Source organism: Cricetulus griseus (assembly GCF_003668045.3).
Source record: "Cricetulus griseus strain 17A/GY chromosome 1 unlocalized genomic scaffold, alternate assembly CriGri-PICRH-1.0 chr1_1, whole genome shotgun sequence".
Taxonomy (NCBI): domain Eukaryota; kingdom Metazoa; phylum Chordata; class Mammalia; order Rodentia; family Cricetidae; genus Cricetulus; species Cricetulus griseus.
Genome location: NW_023276807.1, coordinates 89,414,544 through 89,441,119, shown reverse-complemented (window position 1 = coordinate 89,441,119; position 26,576 = coordinate 89,414,544).

Here is a 26,576-nt window from a genome sequence, read left to right as displayed (position 1 = left end):
CCCCTGTTCCCCACTAACCCCCATCCCATCCCCTTTCTGCTCCCCAGGGAGGGTGAGGCCTTCCATGGGGGAATCTCTCACATCATTTGGAGCATGGCCTAGGTCTAGCCCTGTGTGTCTAGGCTGAGAAAGTATCCCTCTATATGGAATGGGCTCCCAAAGTCCATTCGTATACTAGGGATAAACGCTGATCCACTACCAGAGGCCCCATAGACTGCACAGGCCTCCTAACTGACACCCAGGTTTAGGAGGTCTGGGTCGATCATATGCTGGTTTCCCAGTTATCAGTCTGGGGTCCATGAGCTCCCCCTTGTTCAGGTCAGCTGTTTCTGTGAGTTTCCCCAACCTGGTCTTGACCCCTTTGCTCATAACTCCTCCCTGTCTACAACTGTCTTCAGCTCAGTGTTTAGCTGTCTGTGTCTGCTTCTGCTTCCATCAGCTACTGGATGGAGGCTCTAGGATGACATATAAGTTAGTCATCAATCTCATTATAGGGGAAGGGCATTTTAGGTAGCTTCTCTCCACTATTGCTTAGATTCTTAGTTAGGGCCATCCTTGTAGATCTCTGGACATTTCCCTTAGATTTCCCTTAGGTGCCAGATTTCTCTTAGATGGCTCCCTTTATTAAGGTATCTCTTTTCTTGTTCTCCTCTATTCTTCCCCTGACTCAATCTTCCTGTCTCTCATGTCTTGCTCTCCCCTCCTCTTCTCCCCTTCTCTTTCTCCTAACTCCCTCTCCCTTCCCCCCATGCTCCCAATTTGCTCAGGAGATCTTGTCCCTTTCCCCTTGCCTGGGGGACCATGCATGTCTCTCTTAGGGTCCTCCTTGTTTCCTAGCTTCTCTGGTGGTGTGGATTGTAGGCTGGTAATCCTTTGCTCTATGTCTAATATCCATATATGAGTGAGTACATACCATGTTTGTCTTTCTGTGACTATGTTATCGGTGGTGACATTTTGTTTATGATCTAACAAATAAAGCTTGCCTGAAGATCAGAGTGCAAAGCTAGCCACACTATTCAGTCATACAGGCCAGGAAGTGGTGGTACACACCTTTAATCTCAGTGTCCACACTAGTTAGCTATAGAGACTAGGCAGTGGTGTTGCATGCATTTACTGCCATCACTAGAGAGGAATATAAGACAGGAGGAGTCACACTGTAATCATACTGAGGACAGGATCATCCTTTTTTGGTCTGAGCCTTGGTAGAGGTAAGAACTCTCTAGTGGTTGGCTGTTTTGCTTTTCTGATCTTCAGCTTTAACCCCAATATCTGTCTCTGGGTTTTTATTATTCGAGCTACAGGACTCCTTTGGAATTAAAAAAAAAGTATCTTAAATGAGGCTTCTGGTCCCTTTCAGATGCCACAGACCTCTAGGAAGCAGGCTACACACACGATGGCACTAACGCTGGGTCCTCTGACAGTGTGGAGCATATACTGCTCAACATTCTGATATAAATGTTCTCCGAGGTGACTAATGTGTAGCCATACCAAGAGATGCTCTTCCAGACAGATGCTAAATGTGTTTTTTTCTGTTTCTGTCCTCACTAACAGAGCCTTCTCAACTTTCAAAGAAAGATGGTGTCAGTTTTCAATACCAGAAAGATGTAGAAAGACATGATTCCCATGCCACTTCATATTTTAAAAGATGTCTAATTAATTTTATGTCTTTGATCTTTACATTTTACACTTACATCCTTAACTATTAATTTATTTACTTTATATAACTTGATTAATAACTGTTACTTTATATAACTTTATTAATGTATACTTTATATTGTATAATTAGTTATTTTCTTTAAAACTTAAAAATCTGGGTTTTTTTGTAACAAGGAGTCATTTACTTTGATTGGAGATACATTCTTATCTACTGCAATACCCTTTTTAGTAGACAAAGTGTTAGTCCATGTGTTTGTGTTTTATTATTTCTCTATCATTACAGACAATTCTAAATATATTGTAGCCTCTATAAGAATTTGAAGAAGGAAGTGTAATTGAAACACTGGACCAATTTATTTGCATTATGGGGAAGTTCACATGAATTTTTATTTAATTTAACATAATATCTTAAGTTAAAACAACACCAAATCTTGTCTTGAGTGAAGTATAATAAAAGTATCCCAGATACTTGATGATCCAATCTGTTCCATCCCACTGTTAGTTTTGGAAATATGGATTGTGTACATTTTATCTTACCAGTCAGTATTATTGTAACTACACCAAGCATATTAGCCACACAAAGTAAATATTCAGTTGATGATTAGTATTTTTATGATTTCTGTTTAACAAATATTTGTTGTCTCCTTACTGAATTTAATAATTTATGTTTATCAACACCTAGTATTTGAGCTATTTTATCTTTTAAAAATAGGATTGGCAATCAATTCACAGGACAGAGTGACTCATAGTCCAAAGAACAAGGGTTTTTTGGAAATCTTTTCGAGATGCAGGGGCTATTGGTGTATCAGCCTCACATTTCCATTCCCTGTTTCACTGGACATACTCAGGTTGCTGCTCTGAGGATCCAGTCCTTATATATATAGAATTTTCCCCATAACATTCCCCACTTCCCATAGTCCCTTCTGTCTCCTAACTGATTCCCTTCATATAACAACCTGTCAGGACTTTCTGCTGAGCCGTCTGACTGGTTTGCCCTTGGGAATGGAGACATGGGTCTGTAAGCTTTATAATTCTCCAGGAGTCAGATTGTTCAAGCTTTACATTTTAAGTGGCATCAGACCATGTGTAGGAAGAGGCACACCAACAGCCACACTTCATAACTGTCCACAGCAAAAACAAAAAAATCTTACTAAGCATTAGTTACTCGTGTATTCAATTTGCAATGGTGGTTCAAGCTTCTTGTTATAACCTTATCTGTTCATGACCAGGAAATGGAATTCAATTATATTAAAGAAAGCAGAATTCTCCTGGGAAAAGGAAGATAAGCAGCATACATTTCAGAAAGACATACATTTTCTGAGTTCTCTAACTCTAAACTCTAGTGGGATTCAGGCTTCCCTGCCTTGCTTGTGTCTGCTCTGTTGCAAACCATTGAGATCCTAATTTCTTCAACCCACTCCTCTAAGCTCTCTGCGGGGTGGGAGTAGGGTGGGGAGGGACAACATTGGCCTTCTGCAGGTCATTTGTGGGTGGCTGGTAAGTGTTCTAAGGCAAATCACTGTATCCGGAGTCTTAGTACCTTCCCATGCACAGACATAGCTGGGCCCCCATCTGCATACAGGCAAGCTGCAAGCCTGGGCAGTTTGATGACTGCTATAAACCAATAAGCTCCGTTCATAGTAGACTGTGCTCAGACAGGGAGACAAGGCCACCATTAGAACCCCAGCATGCTTTGTACTCTCTTAGGTTTAGGGTAACCCCTCACCTGACGTTCATGGAAGTCTATTTTCCTGCTTCAGAATTTATATAAATGGAAACAACTATCCAGTGCATTTTCCTCTGCTTCTGGTTTCTTTCTCTCATAACATGGAAATGCTTCCCTATGGTTCCATCTGGTAGTATTGCTTTCATTCATATGTTGAACACTCCACTGTAAGAGTGTTGTGCTCTGTTTATCCATTCCACCTCCAGTAGATTTGGCTGTTGTTTCCCAGTTTTGGGGGGTGGCTATGCATCTATGTCCATCATCTGTCATATGTGTTCTTGGTACTCTTTGGTTTTTGCTTCCACTGGATTCTAAGGAGTGCATTTCTGGGTCATGGGATAACTTTAGAACTGTTGGTTGATGCCACCAAAAACTTTTCTAAAGCCATCATGAGAAATTACATTCTACAAGAGATATTTGGTAGATTCTGTTTCACTAAAGCTTTCCCAATACCTGCTGATGTCTTTTATTTAACTGTTCTGATGGGTGTGCTTCCTGAAATTCTAATAACCAAAGTTTTTCTTTCACATTACATTTTCAAAACTACTTGTGATTCCAGAGTGTCAAGGTGGAGCTGTAAGCCATGTATCAGCCCTAGAATCAGACAAGGAAGATTTTAAATACCATTCTGTCCTTGCCCAGTGAATTATTTAATACCTATAAACCTGTTTCTCATTTTTTTAAATCACATGATGGAGTGAAAAACACAGGGTCTTATTTCTACATAGAGGCTCATGCCCTCTAGGAAAGTTGGGGTTGGGGATGGGTGTCTGTATCGCCATGAGCTACAGTCAGTCAAGAACAATGAGATAAAAAGTCACTTTCGCATCTTCTTCTCCCTGGGTGATGTGCATTTTCATGGCTTTGCCAGGGCCCTTTGTTACATCAGAGAGTGACACTTAAAGAGTGCTTGGAAATCACCTAGCCCATGCCCTCTTTCCTGGAAGCTGACTCTTCAGACAATCTCGAGGGTAAGCTTATTGTTTAGGAGTAACTAGAACTCAGAATTCTCTGATAGTTCTAGCAATCTTTGCACAGTACTTCTTGCCTTTAATAACAACACATCAATCCACTTGTAAGAAATAACAAAAATAATTTCCAACCTGTTGTATAAAGGGATGAGAATTCCCAAGTTGTTCACAACAAAGCCCAAATATTCCAGACAAATAAATGACTTAACTGTTTCTCATTTTTGAAGGGGCGCTTGTGTATTCTTTTATTGAAATGATTTGTCAGCTGAGATGAGATGGGAAAGTGGGTAAAAGTTCCCTTGCTGCCTCTTGGGATAAGGAGTGTTTGCTTGAACTAATGTGTGGAAGGATAACATCTATAGTGCCCAGGGAAAGATACAACACCATCCAGAAGGAAGTAGTCTCATTTTCTGTGGCAAAATTCCTACTGTGTAACACCCACATCCAGCAGGCACCTTATAGTCTAGCTGATCAACGAAAACAAAACAAACAAGGGCACTTGTCAAAATGAGTGACTTCTGGCCTTGGCTGCCATCACTAAGGGAACATTTGTCATTAGCAAAGCAACAGGCACCTGGAGGAAATTCATTTGGATGACAGGCAAACTCCCCAGGGAGAGTTGTCCTGACCTATTCCACTGATGTCTGTAAAATGAGACAGCCACAAAAGGCTTATTTCTGGAAGCATGCTGTGCACTGTATCTGCATGCTTACTGTGGCATTTTGCAGGAAGCACTTAATAGAGCATAGAAAATGTTGTGTGAGGTTTGCATGTGTGTGTTTGTGGGTCATGACTGTGGGTGATGTGACTGGTCTTCAGAAAACCTCACTAAGTGGACATTGGAGAGTTCCAGAGTTTCCTGACTATATTTTATAGACAGATAACTTTTAAACTTAGCGTAATGAGAACCTTGATTCTGATGCAGGGGAGACAGAGGTTACTTTGAGAGATGATCTGTGTAGAGCTCAGCCTTGAACATAGGGAACGAAGAGATTGCACAAGACTGACTGCTACCATTTGGCCAACTGTGCCTATAAATTCCCACATAGTCAGAGCCTCTTATAGTGGCTTTATTATTATACTTTTATTTCAGAATGAATGGTTTTAAAGTTTCTTGCCCAAGTTAATGTTAGAATGTGTCCTTTCTTTCTCTCCATAAAATTCTAGCAGGCAGTTGTTCTTTCAGGGTTGAAGCTACAAAACTGGAACAGGGCAGGCTAAGCAGATGACTTGAGATACCATTGTAAAAGCCAATAGGAACATGAACTCAAATGCCTTAGGCATTTGAGGAGGTTCTACCAGGTGCTAGCTGAGGGGACTCTAAGAAATGGCCACCCACTGTCATAGGACAATTCAGTCTATCCTCAGAGCCTTAGGATAGAGCTGCCCAGGTGAAATAGGCCTATATCTGCTGCCCTCAGGAAAGCCCCCAGGCCAGGTGAGGACAAGGAATTTGCAGGCATAGGGATGAGTGGCAGATTAAAATATGACCAGCTGTTTGAACAGTTACCCCAAATCTTCATGGAAATGTTTTCGCAGCATCAGGCAAAGAAGAAGTATGTTTACCTTACTTAAAAGAGTCAAGTTAGGAAGGGAGAGATTAACTGAAGCAATACATTTTAAAACTGCTTTTATTCTTAACACACCCTTTCTTTTACCTTCAACGTTTAAGAAGAAAAGAGTGGCTGTCAATATGGATGTCCTAATAAGTTTGAGATTTCTACTCCACACTGCTCATAGCTAGAATCGTCAGGAGGAATGGTATTAATAAGATCTAATAAGAATGCTCAAACTGTGCAATATTTTTGCATCTCTCTCTCTCTCTCTCTCTCTCTCTCTCTCTCTCTCTCTCTCTCTCTCTCTCTGTGTGTGTGTGTGTGTGTGTGTGTGTGTGTGTGTGTGTGTGTGTGTGTGTGTGTGTTCTGTTTCTGGTGTTGGAGATGGAATCCAGCATCTCACACATGCTAGGTACTCACTGTAACACAGTCACACTGCAGCCCTAAAGTCACGTCCAGCTAATTGTGTCCCATTGAAATAATTCTCTCACAACATCTGAACACTTTCCTCCATAAAGAATTTGAACAATGGTAAAAAAATGAAATCCCTTCTCCATGAGATGTGACAAAGTGAGATTGTAGACTCAGAATTAGGTGACATCTCTTGTTTGAGACAATGGGATGTGACATAAGTACCTGATTCCAATTCTACTTTTGGATGAACTATTGGTCCTGAAGATACATGTCCCCAACAATTAGATTGAACTGAATTCCCTACTTAGTACATGAATTTGTTCAGAATGTGACATTTTTTGTTCTACCTACTCCACTGAGGCATTGAGAAAGTGTCCATGGAATTTAATCACCTTGACCCTCTGGAGCTAGACCCTTATCTTTTAATCTTACCTTGACCTTGGTTTCCCTCTGAGATGACTGTCTGTATCTACTTTGTCTGTAGGTCCTGACCTGACCTGTCCCAGCTCTCCTATCTCTTTGATCTGTCTTTGTCAGTGCCTGTGAGAGGCTTTCTCCTATTTGAGGAAGTGACTTAGTTGCCAAAGGCATGCTGCCCCACTTTCTCACCCCTCCTCCAGACCCTCTTATATCAACATCACCTAGAATGACCCAGGAAACTACAGAAACCAAGGGCCCTTCAGAATCTACATTTTAACAAAATCCTCACTAATTCATGTGCCCTTCAGAGCTTGACAAGCCTTCCTCCTGCAACTGTGGGACACAAGGCTACACACCTAGGTTGGCCTTGGTTTTTCTGTCACATTGCTGTGCTTTTATGTCCTTCCTGACTGCTGGCAGGATGACTTCCTGCAATCCCTGGCAGCATGTTCCCCAAGCCACAGAGGACACTCTCCCCTGCAACGTACCCCATGTTTGTTGGTTTATGCATTGATGACCCCAAACTGCTTGTGACCAGTCTCTACTTTCTTGTATTCCATAAGAATAACTTAACCTACTACACGGATACTGAGCAATTTTATTAATGACAATGGAGTTACTTTCTTCCTCTTGAGTTGACAAATAATTACTTCCATTGTTTCCTTCAAAGGTTATGTACTTTTGTAGAGAAAAAAAATGTATTACAATGAGGATGTTTATGTGGCAGTGGATGACCCATTTGCAAAGGCATCCATGTGTTCCCCCTTCTGGGGTTAATGAACTGAGCGGTCCTGTGAGAAGAAATTTCCTGCAGTATTTCAAGCCTATCTTCATTCCTGGACAATAAACTCCTTGAAGGCAAGAACTCATCATATTTCCAGCAATAAATATAGAGCCTGGCATGTATGTGTGGCTTTTTTATATGCTGGCAATGATGAACTCATTAGATGTCCTTGGGATGTGACTGATAAACCTGAAAACATTTACAGTAAAGAGTGTTCATTGTAGTTCATTGTAGGCATTGGTGGTGCACGCCTTTAATCTCAGCACTCGGGAGGCAGAGGCAGGCAGATCTCTGTGAGTTCGAGACCAGGCAGGACAGCCTCCAAAAGCCACAGAGAAATCCTGTCTTGAAAAACAAAACAAAAAGAGTGTTCATCGGCTGTCTTCTTATTACTACTGCTATGATTGTTACTGTTGTTGTATTTTTTTTCTACTGGCCATGGTACTTACATGTAATGAAGGACTAGGTTGTTTAGGGAATGGCCAAGTTTGTTCCCTAAGTACAGGCAAAGAATTGAATGTCAGGAAAAGACAAAAGACCAAGGCAAGGAAAAGGGAGAGTGACAGCTTTATGCCTTCAGGATGGAAGACCCTAAGGCTGGAAGTCTTCTAAAGGGATGTCCTCTAAGGACCATTCTCTCTCAGGTCTGCTTAGATACACGACCACCATCTGCCTTCTCACTGTTTCCCCTTACAATATCCTCTGGGGACAAGAACACATCATCTTAGGCGAGCCTAATTTTGTACTTCTTGTCTATCTGTGTCCCACTAAGGTTCATTCACTACAGACTTAAAAAAAAGCATTGCTATACTACTTGTAAACAGAAATGTCAGAGAGAGGAGGCCAGGCCTGACCCAAGACCTGTGCCACACTGAGCCTTGGTGTGAGAAGCATTTTGCCATAGGTGGTTAATATACTGAGAGTGAGTGACTGTGAATGCCCAGCACTAAATGGGACATCTACATCATCAACTTGTGTCCCACTCCAAGGCTCAAGGAGAGGGCAGAGAGAATATAAGAGGGAGAGGATACAGAAGAACACTGGGAAATGCCATCTTCTGCATGCGACATGGCTATTGCACTCATGAACTCGGTGGCTATGGTTACCTGCACAAGACCTGCATAAGATCAGCCTGTCAACATTTTAGAATGATAGGTGTGGAGTCCATGGAGTCCTACCCGGAGATGAGAAGCTATTGGCAGTTGACAGCTTTGAGGGGAGGAACAATCATTTGTCTTGGGAATGTGAAATCTCGTAAGTTACACATTTGCCAGTGAGTGACCCCACACTAGTGTAATGGGACTCAGTGTGTTAGGACAGGAAATGAGAAAATGGGAGGGATATGTGTTGACTGGCATACCAGGGAAAGTTTGGTCAGGGAAGTGAGGGGTGGATGTGATCAAAATACACATGAATGAAATTTTCAAAAGTAAGTAAACTATTTTTCAAAAAAAAAAAAAACATGATGAGAATAAGCTGGGCGGCTTGAGGGATAGAAACTTACCAGGTGTCATGCTGAGGAGCTGAGATAACCCGGTTTCTGGTTGAGTGAATTGCCTGCTTGTTACAAGCAGGAACTCTGTTGGACTGGTTTACAGGCCAGAAAAAAAAAGCGATAAGTGAATCTTCTTGTGAGAGTCTGGAATATTCCATGAACTAAATCCAAGTGTTACAACACAGGGAAATGGCTCAGATGGTTCAGGGTAATGAAATCTCTAATGTAAAAACAAAAGTTCTTCATGTTGTCCCCCTTGGAAATTCCGTATCATGCAAACTTCTGAAAGCTTGGATGTTTACAGCATGAATAAAATTGAAGATAAAACTCTGAAAGTGAAGAGAAAGTAAACTATTCTTCAGACTCAAAGGAGCACCCCACCCCCATTGCTTCTGTGCTTTCAGAGGCCAATGAGGAGAAGCAAAAAGGACATCCCTGCTCTTCAGACAGATGACACATGTTTCCATGACACCATGTGTTTCCCCTCTTGGATGCCTGTTTGGTTGTTAGAAATGTCTCAGACATCTTCACCATGAGTTAGTGAGACAGACTAAGAGGCTGTGTTCTGTCATGGTCTTTGGTCTCATTACCATGAAGCCATGTATCTTCTGCCTGCCTGCCTCTCCATCCTTCTCCCAACCAGGACCAGCCACTGTGACTCCTGTCCTCTTCTCTGGCACCTATTTAGAAGGTGACTATTAAAAAACACCTTCTAGAAACGCAGCATGCCGTGGAAGAATTGCTCTGTTTTGGATTACAAACTTTTCCTGGGTAACTTCAGCCAAGCTGAAGTTAATACAGAACCTCTTCCCAGGGAAGAAAAGCATGGAAGCATCAGCTTTCACTAGCCATTAATCCAGCAGCACAAACACTTTTAACATCTGTGTGGTGATGGCCATCCAGGTCAGAAAGAAATAGCAATTGACTAAGGGCATCTTTGTGATGGGAGAGAACTCACAGAACTCACAGTAGCCTTCTCTTAGAGCCTTCTGAGCCCTGACTGCAGCCAGAGCCCAGCTTTACTATGTCATGTCTCCCTAGCACTCCCTTATATCCAGCTATCCATCCTTTCTGGTGGCTCCCTTGTCCTTAGCAACCTCCCTGTGGATAATGTGAGCTTTCATCCCAAATCTCTGGCACCTCACTTCCTCAAAGTTTCAGGTCATCTGTGCCTCCTGGCTTCTCTGAAACAAAAACAGCCATACTCAGTCCACACCTAGGATAGGATGTGTCTACACTGGGTTGCTGAAGTTGAGAAAAAAATAAATAACACCCCCCCACACACACACAATTGCTCTTCTGCCAGACAAATGCAGAACCCCCTACCCTGCAGCAAAGGTTCGGAGATAGACCCCAATCTCAGACCCCCTCCTCTGTGGCAGAGGCTCTGAGATAGACCCAATCTCTTTCTGCTGATCAGTGCTGTCTCATTTCTGATAAATGCTTTTGTAACTGGCCCAGGAGTTTCCCTCACCTAGAGGCTGCATTTGGGTCTCTCTCATGCCTCTCCTTTCTAAGTTTTCTTTGTTTCCTCTTCTCCCCCATCCCCTGGCTCTGATCATCTGCCCAGCACTGCATCATTCTACACAGTACAACTCAAGCCTCAGAATCCTTTGGAAAGCTTCTCTCAGCCCCTAGCCTGAGTGAGAGTTCTCTGTCCTCTTGAAAAAGGTTGTGGTTTGAGCAGTCACTGTAGTTTCAAGTCCAGGTCACATGAATGCAAGATCATGGCATCTATCACACTGTGTAAGAGTCGCTGGGTTGTTTTATCGTTCCTGCATTTACTTGAATTCACTCAGTGTGTGGGAATTACATTCAGTAAATGGCTGCCAATGTATGAACTGATGAAGTGGTCAATAGTATAGCTGTTAATGCAAAATCTCATTAAAGCAATCCTCATGGTAGACTATTTTCAAATGATGACAAGGCTAATCTATGATTAGCAAAGCCTGATAAGGCTAGGTAATGATCTCCTTCCACCTTTGAATATAGGACTGCTATAGTATAGTTGTTCTCAATCTGTGGGTTAGACCCCTTTGGGGGTCAACCGACCCCTCACAGGGGTCACATATCAGATAATCTGCATGTAAGATATTTACATCACTACTCATTACAGTAACAAAATTAGTTAGGAAAATAACTTTAAGGTTGGGGGTCACCACAACATGAGGAACTGTATTAAAGGATCACAGTATTGGGAAGGTTGAGAACCACTGCCGTAGAAGACAATGAACTGATCCACTGAATTTTCTCCATTTTATCATGGTATGTCTTAAGTTTCATGATTGGGAAAAAAAGAGCATATACGGCTAAATATTGGGGAAAATATGCTGATGTGACCTAGGACATTTCAGAATAATTCATGAACTTGTGTTGGCATTATGATCAAAGCCAAGGAATAAAAGAGTTACTCCAGAAGGCATAGGAATTTGTTCAATCAAGTAAAGCGCCTTTTCAATGTTTACTTATAGGAATTGGCTTAATCACTTTGTTTACGAAGAAGAATAAAGAAACTTAACTAGAAATACTTCAGAACTCTACTCCAGACTGTTTACACTAGAAAAGATGTCTGCTTTTCATGATGTTCATGATCTACTACCTGTTTGGTGTAGCATCTGTGGGAACTGGAAATGACTTTCCTGGCAAGATGCCTTCCAGTCTACCTATATGCACATATGGTTGTTGACAACAGCTAGAAATCTTCATCATTCGTTTCTCATGAAACTTCATAAAAGGAGGCTTACAGCTTTAACATATCACTAATATGCCTACCTATTCAATTCCAGTGCAGAGACAACTTTAGAATGAAAATTGTGTGTATGCAGTCATATATATATTTGTCTTTATACATGCATGCACGTATGTCTATGCATGTGTGTGTACATGTCTCTATGTGTGTGTGTGTGTGTTAGAGAAAGAGAGAGTGAGAGAGAGAGTGAGAGAGAGAGAGAGAGGGAGTCAATGTGTGTAACTTTAAAGTCTAGTTAGAGAAAGTACCAAAAAAAAAAAAAAAAAAAAAAACTAGTTAGGAGTGTGGCTCAGTAGTACAGCATGAGTATCCAAAAATGTTAAGTTTATATGATAAGGAAAAGCTTGGTTCTAGACCAGTGATGGTCTTTAAATGTTCAGACCTAATGATAATGATGTTTCTCCCATACTGCTGGCATAAATATCACGTTATTTCATGCTACTTCAAATTTAAAAGCTTTATTTCTACAAATATTAATGATATCAGTATTTTAAAAATCTCTACCAATATTTACCATGAAATTGAATTATTCTAAGTAGCTGAGTGAATTATTTTAATACAAACCTAGATACTACATGAAGTATTGGCCAAGACTGCAAACTTGTTTATCTCAGTGCTAAATTTTCCAGATTCATAGAATTGAAATTTATCAAATTTTTGTGTAATTATTATTATTGTGGGGGAGCATGTATACTGTGTAGGTCATAGGACAACTTCAAGCAATAATTTCTCTTCCACCATGATTTGGGTTATCCAATTATGCAGGTTGTCCGGAGTGTACACACCACCAGCATTTCCACCTTCTGAGCCATCTTGCCAGCCCAATCAAGGCAAATGTTAGCTCTACCATAATGGTGGCATTCATGATATCCTTTTGATTGTAACCTGTAGTACAGCTCAGAGCACCTCTATTCTTTGACAGAAATGTCCACCTCTGATGCTGTCTAGGATCCCCCAAACAGCAGGCATTTTTAATTAACCCATTTATTTTGTTTCCATGAAAAATAATGAGTGTCATTGTGATGTTTTCAAATATGTATTATTATAATTTGCATATTCATTACCTTTTGTAACAAAAAATAAAAAAACCATAGACTGATACTGGGGTTCAAACTTCAAGCTGATTATCAGCCAGCCACTAGCTCTCACCTCTAGCTCAGACTGGAAGGGCTGATTCACGAACCAGCGCTTCACCAATTTTCTAACTGCTGCCTCTCCTCAGTGTGCCTGGAGAATGAATGCCTCTCTGAGACCTTGCTTTTGTCTTTTATACTTCCCTGATTTGGGGATTAAAGGGATGAGCTGTAATTCTCTCTTAGACTGATTCAATCTCATGAATCCTTGAACTCAAAGAGTTTCATCTACCTCTTAACCCTGAGTCCTAGGATTAAAGGTGTATACCACCACCTCTTAGCCTCTGGCTGCTGGGATTGAAGGTATATGTCTGGCTTCTATGACTTGTGGCTGACTTTGCTTTCTGATTCCTCAGGAAAGTTTTAATAAATCATAAACAATATATCACCACACCTTTTGCCTTCTTTCATCCTTTCTCCCATTGCTTCTGTTCTTCCCTGTACATAATAGCTCTTCTATTATGTTTATATACATGTACATAAATGTATAAATAATGTAGAATATGTATGTATGTATGTATAAAAATCTATATTTTGCTCATGAAAAACACATGATTTTCTTCTGAGAGTAACTTATTTTAATGATATCCAGTTCCCTTCCAAATTCCTGTAAATAATAGAACTCCATTCTTCTTTATAGCTGTTTTAAAAACTTCATTATGCATATATGCAGTTCTTATTTTTTGTTTTTGTTTTGAGACAGACTCTCTCTTCATATCCCTGGCTATCCTGAAACACACTCTGTAGACTAGGCTGGCCTTGAACTCATAATTTGCCTGCCTCTGACTCCTAGTGATGAGTTTAAAGGCATGCACCAACAAGCCTGTCTACTAAACACACCACACTGGATTTTCTTTTCCCATTTGTGTGTTGGTGAGCATGCAGGCTGGTTCTGTGTGTTTGGCTATTATAAATAGTGTTGCCATAAAATGGATGTGTGAGTATTTTTTGGATGTAAGCAGCAGATGTTTTTAAGACACAAATCTAACACATTAATCCTTATTTGAAAGCTGCCAGTGGCTTTCTCACAAGCCCTCCAGCTAGAAACTGCCTCCCACTCCCCTTGTTCCCTGGGCTTGGCCTCCATCACACCTTCTTGCCGTATGGCTACTTACACCCCTGGCCCATCTTACTCCTGCTCTGCTCCCACTGGGAAAGCCTCCTACCCCCATCCCTTCCCACATGTGGCCAGGTTCCCCTGGTCCTTAATTCTCAGCTGAATGGTCTCTTCCTAGAGGAATCCATTCAGAACTCTCAGACTAGGTCAAGCTCTGTCCTTTCTTGGAGCGGTCCAACATGACCCTAGCTGCAGTTCAGAATCAAATCAACAAAGACTTGGTGAGTGTTTGTATCTGCTGCCCAGGACAGGAAGCTCTGTAAGTTCAGAAGCAGGCCTATCTACCACCGCATCCTTAGACCTTATACACTGCTTTTCATATACTAATACAAAAATAGCATTGACAATAGTTATATCTTGCTTGAGCTAACCACTTGTCTTGGTGTTTGGTACATTTTCTCTTACCCTACCCTGACCTTGAAGTCCTTGATCCCCCCCTTATCCTCCCACCTACCTCATGGGTGCTAATATTATAGACATACACAACCATACCTGGCTTATTTTGCATATAACACTCTGTGAAGTTGGAATCTGTACATTATAGCACACCACACCCTATCACATGGCCAGTCTCTGTGCTCATACACTGGTGAGGTGCCCAGAAAACATTTGCTGAATTACTGCACAGTGTTTCCTGAGCCGGCTCTGGGCTCAGCTGCTCTCACCATGCTGGTCGTTTCCTTATTAGGTCGATATTTTCAATAGCTTAACTCATAGGTAGACATGAATGTTAAAATCAAGATTATTTGCAACCTAGACAATAAAGCATTTTGTAAAGTTATTCCTTTTGTTAGGAGTCAATTCAGGTATTCACTCCATGAAAACGGTGTGATTTGGAATATAAAATTTACTAAAGACTTGTAAAATAGACATGCAGTAAAACCTATACACAGACAAATGACCACAAATCAATGTTAAATGACAAATGGCTTACAGAGAATGTACAAGTGTGCTTCCACTGGGTAAAGGCATTCCCTGGAAAAAATGATTTAGCTACTAAGGAGATGTTTGGATCCTAATGTTTCCATGGCACTTTGATTTCTGGTCTCTTTTACAAAGCAAGATAGTGCACAATGAGTGACTTGAGTTCAGCTACCTAACTTTTCTGATGTTCTCAAACATAAGGCTGCAATTCCAGATAGCCTCCTCACAAAGGGTTAGGACTCCTTGGGAGGGGAAGAGGAGGAGAGGGCATCTTGTCTAACATCCCCAAACCAAACAGCCTTCAACTTTTGCAGTGGTACCACAAACTGTCTGCATTTCCTACTAATTTGATGTGCTTTTTCCATGGAAGAAAGCATTACCACATTTTCTAAGTGAGAGGCACCCAGAGCCTCACGTCTTTATCCTCTCATTCCCACCCTCATCCTTGCCTCTACCCACACAACATCTGTATTTTTTTAAACTAGAAGCACAAATTATTGTAAAAGTTAACTCAGATTACAAAGATATGCTTGTGTAGAAAACTTTCTTGGCTTCTAGGAGAGAAAATCATCATTGAGTGGTTTTTCAGCAGCATAGAAATAGTTCATTGGAAGGGACTCATGGCACCCTTGGGAGTGACCCCTTCCTCCACCAGCTCTCCTCCGCTGTAAAGGCTTGACAGTGTGCCAGAGTAAACAACTTCAGGACGAATTGAGTTAAGACATAAAGTACACACTTAGAGTCGTTCACTTCTCCGGTATCTGGCTTCAGTCTCCAGGCAGTCAGCTTAAAAAGAAAAACAAAACTTGCTTTAGGGCTTATTGAAATATGTCCATCCCACAAGCCCTCTGCCTTCCTGCCACTGAACAGCCACTGGAAACCACCGTCCTGCACTGGCCTTGCAGGCACATGCCAGAGTCCATGATTCCAGCACTGGCTTTATCTCCATCAACGTGTGCTGTCAAGTTTAATAAGATAGCTAGGGAAGCAAGGGTTGGCACAAGAACAAATGGAGTGGTTTCCTCTCTCCTGGAGTGAATCATTGAGTCTCAGTTTGGTATTCAGACATACCAAGTGGTGAGCTGCTTTCATTTGTAGTGGTTTTGCTCCAAGAACTAGGGTTCAGTACCTCATTCCATATGACACTTTTCCCCCCACCCCCACTTAATTGCCAGAGTCTCTAGACTTGTCACAACCCCTGGGTGAAGCTACTTTCATTGTGGAACTTCCTGGGGTCTTCCTTGTAGCTCCCTGGTGCTTCCTGGGTTCAAGAACACCTGAGATGTCTCCTTGCAATGGGCCTGCAACTGTCCTTAAGGGAAAGAAAATTCAAGTAGTGTCTTACCAATAGATAAATTCAGCCTAGTTCAAAGTTATGGGAAGAACATTTAAGACCATGTGATGAAGAAATTTGTGAAAGCTATCTGTGAGTAAATCAAAAGCATAAAAGTTGAAGGCAGGATTTGTCTGGGACAAGTCTGTAAGTATTCATGCACTCCATAGTTAATAACAAAGTGATAGTACATTACAGAGTTAATAAAGCAGTGATTATTGAAAATTAAGCATTTTTTTGTCTGATGAGTTTTATAGGTTCTTAGGATGTAATAGCAATCTAAAGCCTATGGGAGATAGAGCAAGGGAAAATGCTTCCCAATCTAAGCTTGGGAACTGACTACCAGCCCTCCCTCTTTCTTGTCAGTGCTGAGGATGAAAGTCAGGGCCTTGCATGCTAATCACATGTCTGCCACTGAGCTATAGGCCCAATGTCTCACTCACTTATTCAAACTGGCCTTGAGCTAACTGTGCTCGTCCTGGCTCAGCCATCCATCATGTCACCAATCCCTTTGACACATTATCTCCTTAAAGTAACAGGATATTTTGTGAAATAACAATGTTTCCCACTGAATATGAGCAACTCCTCACAGAGGAGCTATAACCACACAGCAGCAATTGACAGCAGCTAGACACAGGCCTTGCAAAGGTCGTGAGCAAGGAAGCCACACACATGGGTTTCCTGGGAGGCCTGGCAAGGAGGAGACTCTATAGGAAGGCACTGGGGTGAGAACAGTGGTGAGATGCATCCTCTAAAATACATGCAGGGTCAGAAGGTGGGCATAAGAAGCTTGAGTTGCACTTTTGCTGTGCCAAGGGTAGTTAACAATAGAACAAGTTTCAAATCAATGTAAGGAATAACTATATCATAGAGATGGTGATACAAGAGACACTCACCCATTTTGCTATTAGAAGACAGGATTACTAGATGTGCTTAGGGTAGGGTGAAATCTAAGGCTGCAATGGTGCCCAGCACAGACCTCACACCAACACACAGCTTTATCCTACCTGGGTATCAGTTTTCAGTACCTTGTGTCTTATGGTGGTTACTCTGTTTAGATGATAATGAAATAAGAAAAAACTTAGTCCCAAGAAAAGTCCTTATAGCATACCCTTAAAGAAAAAATCTGTCACTGCCACCAGGATCATCTTTACCCTGTATGGGAACAGGGGTGTCTAACTGTATACTTCTGGCTTCCTGTTAGGCCTTCTTTTAAAGCAGGCTGGGAAAACACATCAGGACTTTGTATCCATCCTGCTGCCTGCTTTTGTAAGTGAAGTTTCAGTAGAACACAGCCAGCTATGCACCCTTTTATCATTGCTTGCAAGTGTTGTAATGCTATTCCAGCAGAACTGAGGGATAGTTAGTAACCACCTCATCTGCAAAGGTGCACTTTGTGTGGCCCTTTTCAGAGAAAGTATGCTGGGTCCTGTTCTAGAACTTCATACATAACGCCACAGACTCCCTCTACAAGACTGATGAACACAGTAGAAAGCAAATTCTGTCGGCAAAAGTCCTCACAATTTGTCCAGACACTTGGTCATTTAATAACAAATGGTGATGCCTAAGGACACATACTTCTAATTGATAGCATTCCCCATGGAAAAGTGACCACAGCCTAAAAGCAACAGATCAGCCAGCCCATTGCAATAATGTCCTGAGCCTAAGTTCAAATTGTTCTATGACAGAACTTGACTTGGGCTCCTCCTAACAAGATTTGGTAGTTATTAGTGATATTTGAGTCAGTTTTTTTTTTTTTTCTGGTGTGTTAATCCTGAAAATGGGCTTTGGGTTTCAGATCTATAAAAGAAAGCAGCTCAGGCCTCCTCACCAGGAGGGCCACCCTCACAGCTTCCCTCTACACCCTACTGTAGCCTCTTGCCCATTTAAGAATGAAACAAAGGGACATTTAACTTAACCTCGAGTGAGTGAAAAGGTTGCTCGTTTTCAGGGAAGAGCTGAATAAAAACATGTGCAAACACAGCACACAAATCCAAATCAGCTTATTTTTGGTCGTGAGCCTAGCCTTTATATAATCAACTTATAAAACCACTGCAAAGGGTCAGGAAAGGACCTTTGCTGAATGAAAAATAACAACAGGAGAAAACATTCCAAGAGGCAAGAGGGGACTCCTTGTGAAAGAATTTTTCATAGTAGGTTTGGCTTCCTTGCTGCCAAGAGACCCGGCACAGTCCCCCTGGTCAGATTTGGGCCCAGTCACCTTCCTGCTGGGCCATAGTCACATCCCTGTGATTCAGGTGGGCAGGTAGCTACGGTGAGCATTAACTCTCCCTCCCTCAGTGGCTCGACCTCATAGCTTTTGGGCAGGCCACACACCAGCAGTGTGAGCAGGAGGGTAGAAAGGTCAGCCTCCTCCGAGAGTGCTTGAACGGAAGGAAGCAATTCATGCTAGTGGGCCCCAATCCAGATTCAATTCAGATTCAAGGCACAGGGGTATCTAGTAAGGGTTTTCCATGTATCACGTACTTTGCTGGGGACTCTCTCAACTCACCAAATCTTCCCAGAGTCATAGAAATTTTGTTCCCATTTAATAGATGAAAGGAAAAGGCTCAGAAGGGTTAAGAAGATGCCTGGGAAAGGTGGAACCAGGATTTTAGTCCTGACATGTCACTCCAAATTTGGTGACCACTGATAAATGCCAGTAAAGTCTGGTTAAAATCATTCTGTAGTCAAATATCGAGGGGCTTGGATCTCTCCCCCTCTTCTCACTCATTTTTGCCTTTTAAACAATTTTTGATGTGGACACACCACCCTATCTATTTTAAGTAGCTCTGAGACCTGCATTGTTTCTGTAACTTGTATACAGCAAGCTGCCCACTCTGCTCCCTGAGATCAGGCCAGTTATCTGTTTAAAGATTACTTTCTTCTTTTTTGAAGCATCAATGGTACAATGGACAGTCCCAGCCTGAAAGGGACAATGAGAAGCAAGACTGTGGCTCATCTTGGATCTTGGCCACAGCTCTACATACACACTTTCATCCCCATCCCATTTCTAACCCCAGCCACTCTTGAAGAAGTTGCTTTTCTTCTACACATCAGCATCGTTCCCTTTAACTACTCCTTTAGGTCCCAATAACCCAGTGTCTGGTCCTTGGGAGAAGAAACCTCCCTTTGATAGGTTATAGAACAGTTCAAATCCTCTGAGGCCTCCCCTATGACTCCTTTTCGGGCTTTCTTGAGATTCTGCAAGAGCAGCATTCTGGAAGATTTCCCCCACCAAACTTGACTAGAGAGAGACTATCGTGGAATAGCCAAGAGCTGCCAAGGTTAAGAGGGAACAGCTGCAGGGAGACTGCTTGTTTTCAGATAAAAAAAAAAAAAGCCACACCCACATACCACCCTTCTGCTTGTGTCTTAGTGGTTGCTATTCTTTTTAGGATTTTGGTTGTCATTAGGTTTTCCATCTACTTTCTCTGGTGAGCAAAACTATATACTTGTTTGTTAGATTGGTTTTTTTGGAGCTTATTGTAGAATAACATATATGTGTGTATAAATGTACACACATTTATACAAATATATATATATATATATATATATATATGTACAAAAATGGCCTTTGTATACAAGGGTGCATTAAAATCTGATTTTTGAAAAATATGAGTAAATAAAAATAGAAAAGAACAGGTAAAGTATCTTGTGGTGAGGACTGGACATGCACAGCTCACAGAGCCCAGAATATCTCCACAGAGAAATATTTGCCCAAAAGTAACTTCCAATCCCATTTTCTGGATCAGAATTATTTTATTTCCTTGAAAATTGAATACCTTGTCCAAGATTTTTCTTAAGACTTATGATTCATATAGATAGCCATAATCCAGAAAAGATAAGCTACATCATCAAATTAGAATGTGTGCAATGATCCAGAGGAGAGGAATGCAAAGAAAAAAATATACAAATTGAAGCCTACCTCCTTTTTTGAAGCCTCCCCTTTTTGAGTATGGCAAATTGTGGCACTGGGTATGGTAAGGTCATTGGATTCAACACTGGCACTTACAGCCAATTTATTCCTTTAATAGGATATGAAACATTGCATTTTCATTTGCTTACCAAGGAATGTTGGGACATTCTTTTCTGGCAACTAGAGTTGAGTGATTTCTCCTTTTTCTGCCTCATTATGATCATTTATCATGACTCCATATTATGGGATGTCCTATGGCTATTTCACATTTCATGTCATTTCCTTAAAGGATTATTGGATTCTTTGAGTCAGTATTTCTGATTCATTCTTGGCAACTATCATTGAACAACTTTATTAAACATGTTGAAGTTCTCTGAATGAAGCAAAGAATAGACAGAAGGATGGACAACCTGGAGCTGGAACTACAGGCTCCTTCCCATGTGAGCACAGGAGACTGAACAGCTGTCCTCTGGAATAGCAACGAGTGCTTTTAACCCCTGAGCTCTCTGTTGACAATCTTATTATTACTCCCAATTTCCCTGGGAAATAGGTAAAACTGGTCTCATGTTAGCCGGTTAGGACACTTGAGTGGCATTAACTGGCTGGAGATGACATATGATGATTCTGTGGCAGTCTTGCAAATAGAAAGGTATTTGGTGATGTCATTGGAAACATATTCTTCTGTCCCTCATAAAACTGTCCTTCCTGTAACTCAGTGAATGTGGGAATGAATGAACAGAAGAAAGAACAACCTCTTGAGCCTGCAGAAAAGACAATGAAGCAAGGTAAACGTTGCTAATTGGCTCCAGTGTTGTTCCAGGCTGCTGGCCCCACATGTCATAACACTTGCTGGCCATATATGGCATCCACATGAATTCTAGAAGAATACTTCAACCTGCAAGTGAACAGCCCAATGTGGGAAACATTGCTCAGCCTTTGTCATCAAGAAGTGAGTCACCAGACCTGAGCAAGATATGAAAGAGGATTTATGTGAGAGGGGTGGGGACTGTGCTTGGAGTAAGGAGATCTTTGAAGACCTGCCTCCCTTTGCTTTCACATTGCCTTGCTGGGAATGACATGGATGGTGAAGACATGCCAAGGAAGACACCCAACACCCTGGGGGGAACGCTCAGCTCCCCTGACAGAAACTCTTAAGGAAACAGAGGTGGACAGACTAGTACACCAAGGCCATGCATGGCCTCATTGGATAGTGAGAGTGAATCCCAGCCTACCACTAGCCTTTCATGCTTCCAAAATGTTGTCTGATGGCCAGCCCTCTACTGTACAGCGTGAAGAGAAGTCATGGGTGACTGGTAACTAGTAGCAAAGGGCATCTTAAGATTCAGTAAAGAGCTATTTCCCCTGAAGCCAGGTTTTGGATTTCAAAGGTCAAGTCAGGTTTCAAAGTCAATTTTCATGCAATCATTTTTATCCCCAGTATATGGAGATTGTGTGTTTCCCACCTTTCTCACACTGGTCCTTATCAGAGATTAAGCTCTGTGATAATCATTTATGTCCATTAGCACTTACACACCCAAACTCACCATTCCTTCAAGTGTTCTAGCTTCCCATGGTGGCAGGAAACCAATGCAGGGAGCTAATTCATACTGTTTCTAGATTTTCCTTGAGGTCTTGTCTTCAAGGCCCCTCAGATGGTGGCAATGCAGATACTACTGATGTTTGTGACTCCATGTTGCCAGTCTTGGTGAGTGGAAATACTCCGAGAACAGCAATCTCTGAAGAAATAGGCCAGATTCATTGAAATGCCATGGAGGCAAAAGGTGGAAGTGGAAGTTTGGGAGGCAGGCTTCAGGAAGGGAAGTAGTATTCACTGTAGAAGTATTCCTCAATGTGAAGAAACAGCCCTAATCCTGAGTGAGTGAGCAGGCGTGGGATTAGACAACTAGACTCAGTCCAGAGAGGAGAACTTACTCACACAGTCTCCAAGATGCTGAGCACAACAACACAACATTGACTACTGTTTACACGTCCACGTAGACAGACTCTAAACCAGGGCCGCTTTCTCCATCATGCATTACTCAATGCTCTCAATATTCAGCAGGAGTGCTCCAACCTTTTTCAATTCTATTTTGCTGTGTATCTACTTTCCTTACTATATGAGTCTGTGTTGAGAGCATTTATTTTCCATCCATGTAAGTAACTGGGGAAACTCGCTGTGAGAGTAATGTGTTGCCAGGTCCACAGTAGGTTCTTACAGAATTCATTAATAGTTCAATCACAAGACTAATTTATTTCTGACTTACCATTCAACTTCTTGTGAATAGTGGAATGGGTTATGCTGTGATTTTTGATCGTCAATTAAAGAAACAGTAGGGCAAAGTAGTTTGCTGGCATCACTGAAGATGTGTAAGCAGAACTGTTGTAGTTATGGTGAAGCCTCAGTGAGGCACATTGCACACATTTAGAGAGGGATATGATTTGTAAAGCACTTTTTCATTCACATTCTTTTTAAAGGTTAAAATTCAACTAAAATATACATGCATGTATGTGTGTATGTATCTCTGTGGAGGCTTGTGCACACAACTGCAGTACCTAACATTGCCGGAAGAGAGCATCAAGTTCCCAGGAGCTGAAATTGCAGACAGTTGTAAGCCTTCCCATGCTGCTGCTGGGAAGCAATCTAGAGTCCTCTAGAAGAACAGCATTTGCTCTTGACCACTGAGCCACCTCTCTAACCCCTGTTCACAATCTTGCCACACTCACAATCGCCCTGTCAAATAGGTAAAACTGGTCTCATTTTACCTGGCTAGCATATTAAGAGGAGCTAACGGGCTGGGGTTGATACTAAGGTAGTCTTGCTAATAGAAAGGTATTTGATGATGTCATCAGAAATATATTTTTCTGTCCCTCATAAAACTGTCTCTTCCTGGAACTCAGAAATTTCACCTACCTCCCAAGAAAGTGGGACAAAATGAACAAAGGGATTCTAACTCTAATTGGTGTGGTTTTAGAAATCCTAACTTTGTTTTAGAATTATTTAGAGGCAATGGAGGAGCACCATGGGTATAGAAGTCAACTAGTTTTGATGTTAGCTTTCCCAGTTCAGAATATAAGAAATGTTATTCTAATGTGCTTTGCTTGTTACCATAATTGGATTTGCAACTGTGTGATCATGCAACAACTTGCTATGGTTAGCTCCACACATTTATTATAACGCAGTAAGCAAATTATCAAAAGCATAAGAGAACTCTGCTCCCTGAGAATTGCATCCTCCTTATCTCTAAGCTGCAATATAGATGCAGCCTGACACAAATGTCTACATGCCTACAAACTAGAAACTATTTCCCAGTTGTAGTAAAGGAGAAAACAGCTAAGAGAACCTCTGAGGAAGATCACTTTGTAAAGTCAAGATGAATTTTGATAATCATGAGACTTTCCCATTGCATAAAACCTCTGATCTGGCACACAGTAAATACCAATGCTCCTATTTTCTAATTATTTCTTTATGGCTCAAATCAAAGATTTTTTTATTTTCCACTAATTTCAACTTTCATAAACTAGCCTGATAATATTGTCCTTATAGAGAAATTTTCTATTGTTTTCCCTAAGAAACAACATTAAAATTTACTTGCACATAAGGAAAACTGCAGTTTGGGTCCTCTTTGACTGTTCTCATGTAAAGAGATGTTATCACCGAGTACAGTATTCCCACCCTAACGGGATGGCATCTCAGGCAGTTCTCTAAGACAATTCCTTAAACCATTATTTATTTAAATACAATTTCATCTGCAATTGCCTTAAACTTCTCAGTAATGACACTATGAGAATGGTTCCCTAGCTTTTAGGTTAGTGAAATGTGTTGTCTGGGCTAGGAAGATTTTACATCAATGGACTGGAAAAGTCCAATGATTGTCACTTTACAAATGAATCCTTTATCCTCTGGCCCCTCCCTCATCCGACATAAGGAAATGAAAATCATAAAAACCCATGTGTGTTATCTGAGACTTTGGTCACATGGTCAGTCATTGTTTTGACAACAAAAGTAGAAATATAATACCAACCCGCATTTGCACAGCATTCCTGTCAGTGCAAAGAGTGTCCCTGTATATTTTTTCATCCCGTAGTACCTGGGGATGATAAGTTCCAGGACCTCCCTGGATGCAGTTACCTTATTAAAAGTGGTATTTATATATAACCTTTGAACATCCTCCCATCTATATATTGTAATCCCAAAATTACTTAGTTCTCATCAAACCTACTGCAGTGTAAATGCTGTAGAAAACATCACTATTTTATTTTTCAAAGTAAGGATAAGAAAATGTCCACAGTCCATGCAATTGCAGTTTTATTTTTCTGGCTTTGATTATGTGGTTTATATAATAAATGCATAAGCAATCGTTTTAAGTATTTTAAATATAGGAAGAAAAGAAGCTTGCATGGCATGTCAGGAAGTAGCAGTGAGTTAGAACTGGGTCTTCTGAAGGATGCTTGCTGAATCACCATGTCAGTGCTAAAAAGAAGACCAAGATGTCCAGCGCTGGGCTTAGGGCAACCTGATCAGCAAGAGCTATGTGAGTTTGGGAGAAATTAAAGGTGAGTGCTTGAACCAAAGAGCCAGTAGGAAAGTGGCTAATGAGGCAGAATTACAAAGCCCGTGGACACAGAAAGAAGCTTGCACTTATTGTAATTACACCAGGAAACATTCCATTGGCTTGGACTCAGGCTTTGTGTGATGTGATCTCTGCTTTAAAGTAAGATGTACTGTAGGAAATAGGGCAAAGAAAGAAGCAGAGACAATTTCAGAGGTGATGGGGAGACATTTCCAAGTACCTCATAACTTTGGCAGCCCCTACTGTGTAGCTGAGAATAACAGTAAGTTAAAAACAAGTATGAATTTACATGGGCCCTTCTAAAAGTATGCGAGTGAACTTGGAGAAACTCTGGAGAAGCTTGTCTTATGTTGTATGGTAATTAGTACAGTGGACAAGAAGAGTTGTATATGCAATATTAGCATAGACGTGCCAGAGCCTATACTGTAAACCCAGGACCATTGCATGAGGGAGGCAGATTTTTCTTAGTTTCAGTTAAGTGGAAGTTTCCTTAAGAGAATAACCAGGCATCAAACCAGCCCTCTGTGCCTTAAGAAAGTGCACAAATAATTTCTCTTAATAGGCTTGCCTGGAATCTGTCAGAAAAGCAAAGATTAATCCCCAAAATTCTGGGCTGTGAAATGAACCCAACTTAAAGGGCAGCATTTCATGAGTCCCATCGTTATGAAGCTCCAGTGTAGGCAAGACCACACTGCAGTGAAAATCCTGAGTCTGATTGTGTCTGGTGTGAGCCAAGCCTTCCTGGGAAGGAAGGTTCAGGAAGACAGTGACATTTCCTATCATGGCAGAAGTTTAGATCGTCTCAGTGTGTGCACTTGCTGTATTCATCTTCTAGTTAATGCAGGATTCTTCAAAAACAGCTGTAAACACAATAAACTGTGCCAAGTATACAGCTGTGAGTCAAGGTGAAATTGACTGACATCTCCCCCTTACTTTAAAATATATACAAGGACCAGATGGATCTGAGTAGAAATGTGATAGAGTATGGTAAAGTGGTGACATGAGGATGCTAATATTGTAATTCCTTCTGTTTTTACATACATTTATAAATTCTTCTAATGCAGTGGGTCTGGAAGCTAAGTGCTTTGAGGACCCACGTCCCACAATCTTTTATTTATTTTATTTATTTATTTATTTATTTCTCTCTTTTTATTATTATTAATTCAAGTTAGGGAACAGGCTTGTTTCACATGTAATTCCCCTCTCCCTCTCCCTCTCCCTCCCCTTACCCCCATTCCTTCTCCCCCACCTCCAACCTACCCCCCACCCCATCCACCCACCACTCCCCAGGCAGGGTAGGGCCCCCAACCGGGGCTCCACCAAGTCCACCAAATCTTCCTGTGCTGTCCCACAATCTTTGTTCTTGATTAGTGGCACTTGCCTGGGTTTGCAAGAGGGAAGCCAAATTCCTAGATTCTTTATGGAGCTTGAAAAGCTTCTGATTGTCTAGTTTTCACATAGACAGTCCAAGCATAATACGAAAGTTCTCTGAATAAATAGCTTAAATATCCAATCCAAAACTGTGTGCTTTATGGAATTCTTAAAGCACAAGTTATTCCATTGGCTTTCCTTTTGATACTTCGATCTGATAAATATTCTACAAAGTAGCTGTGCTCAGTATCTGACATCTGAATTGTGACTGTACAGACCTGAAGCTCCAGTGAAGGGTAGGGTGCAGTGGCTGCACAGGGCAGGGCTGTGTGCAGTGGCTGCACAGGGCAGGGCTGTGTGCAGTGTCTGTACAGGGCAGGGCTGTGTGCAGTGGCTGCACAGGGCAGGGCTGTGTGCAGTGGCTGCACAGGGCAGGG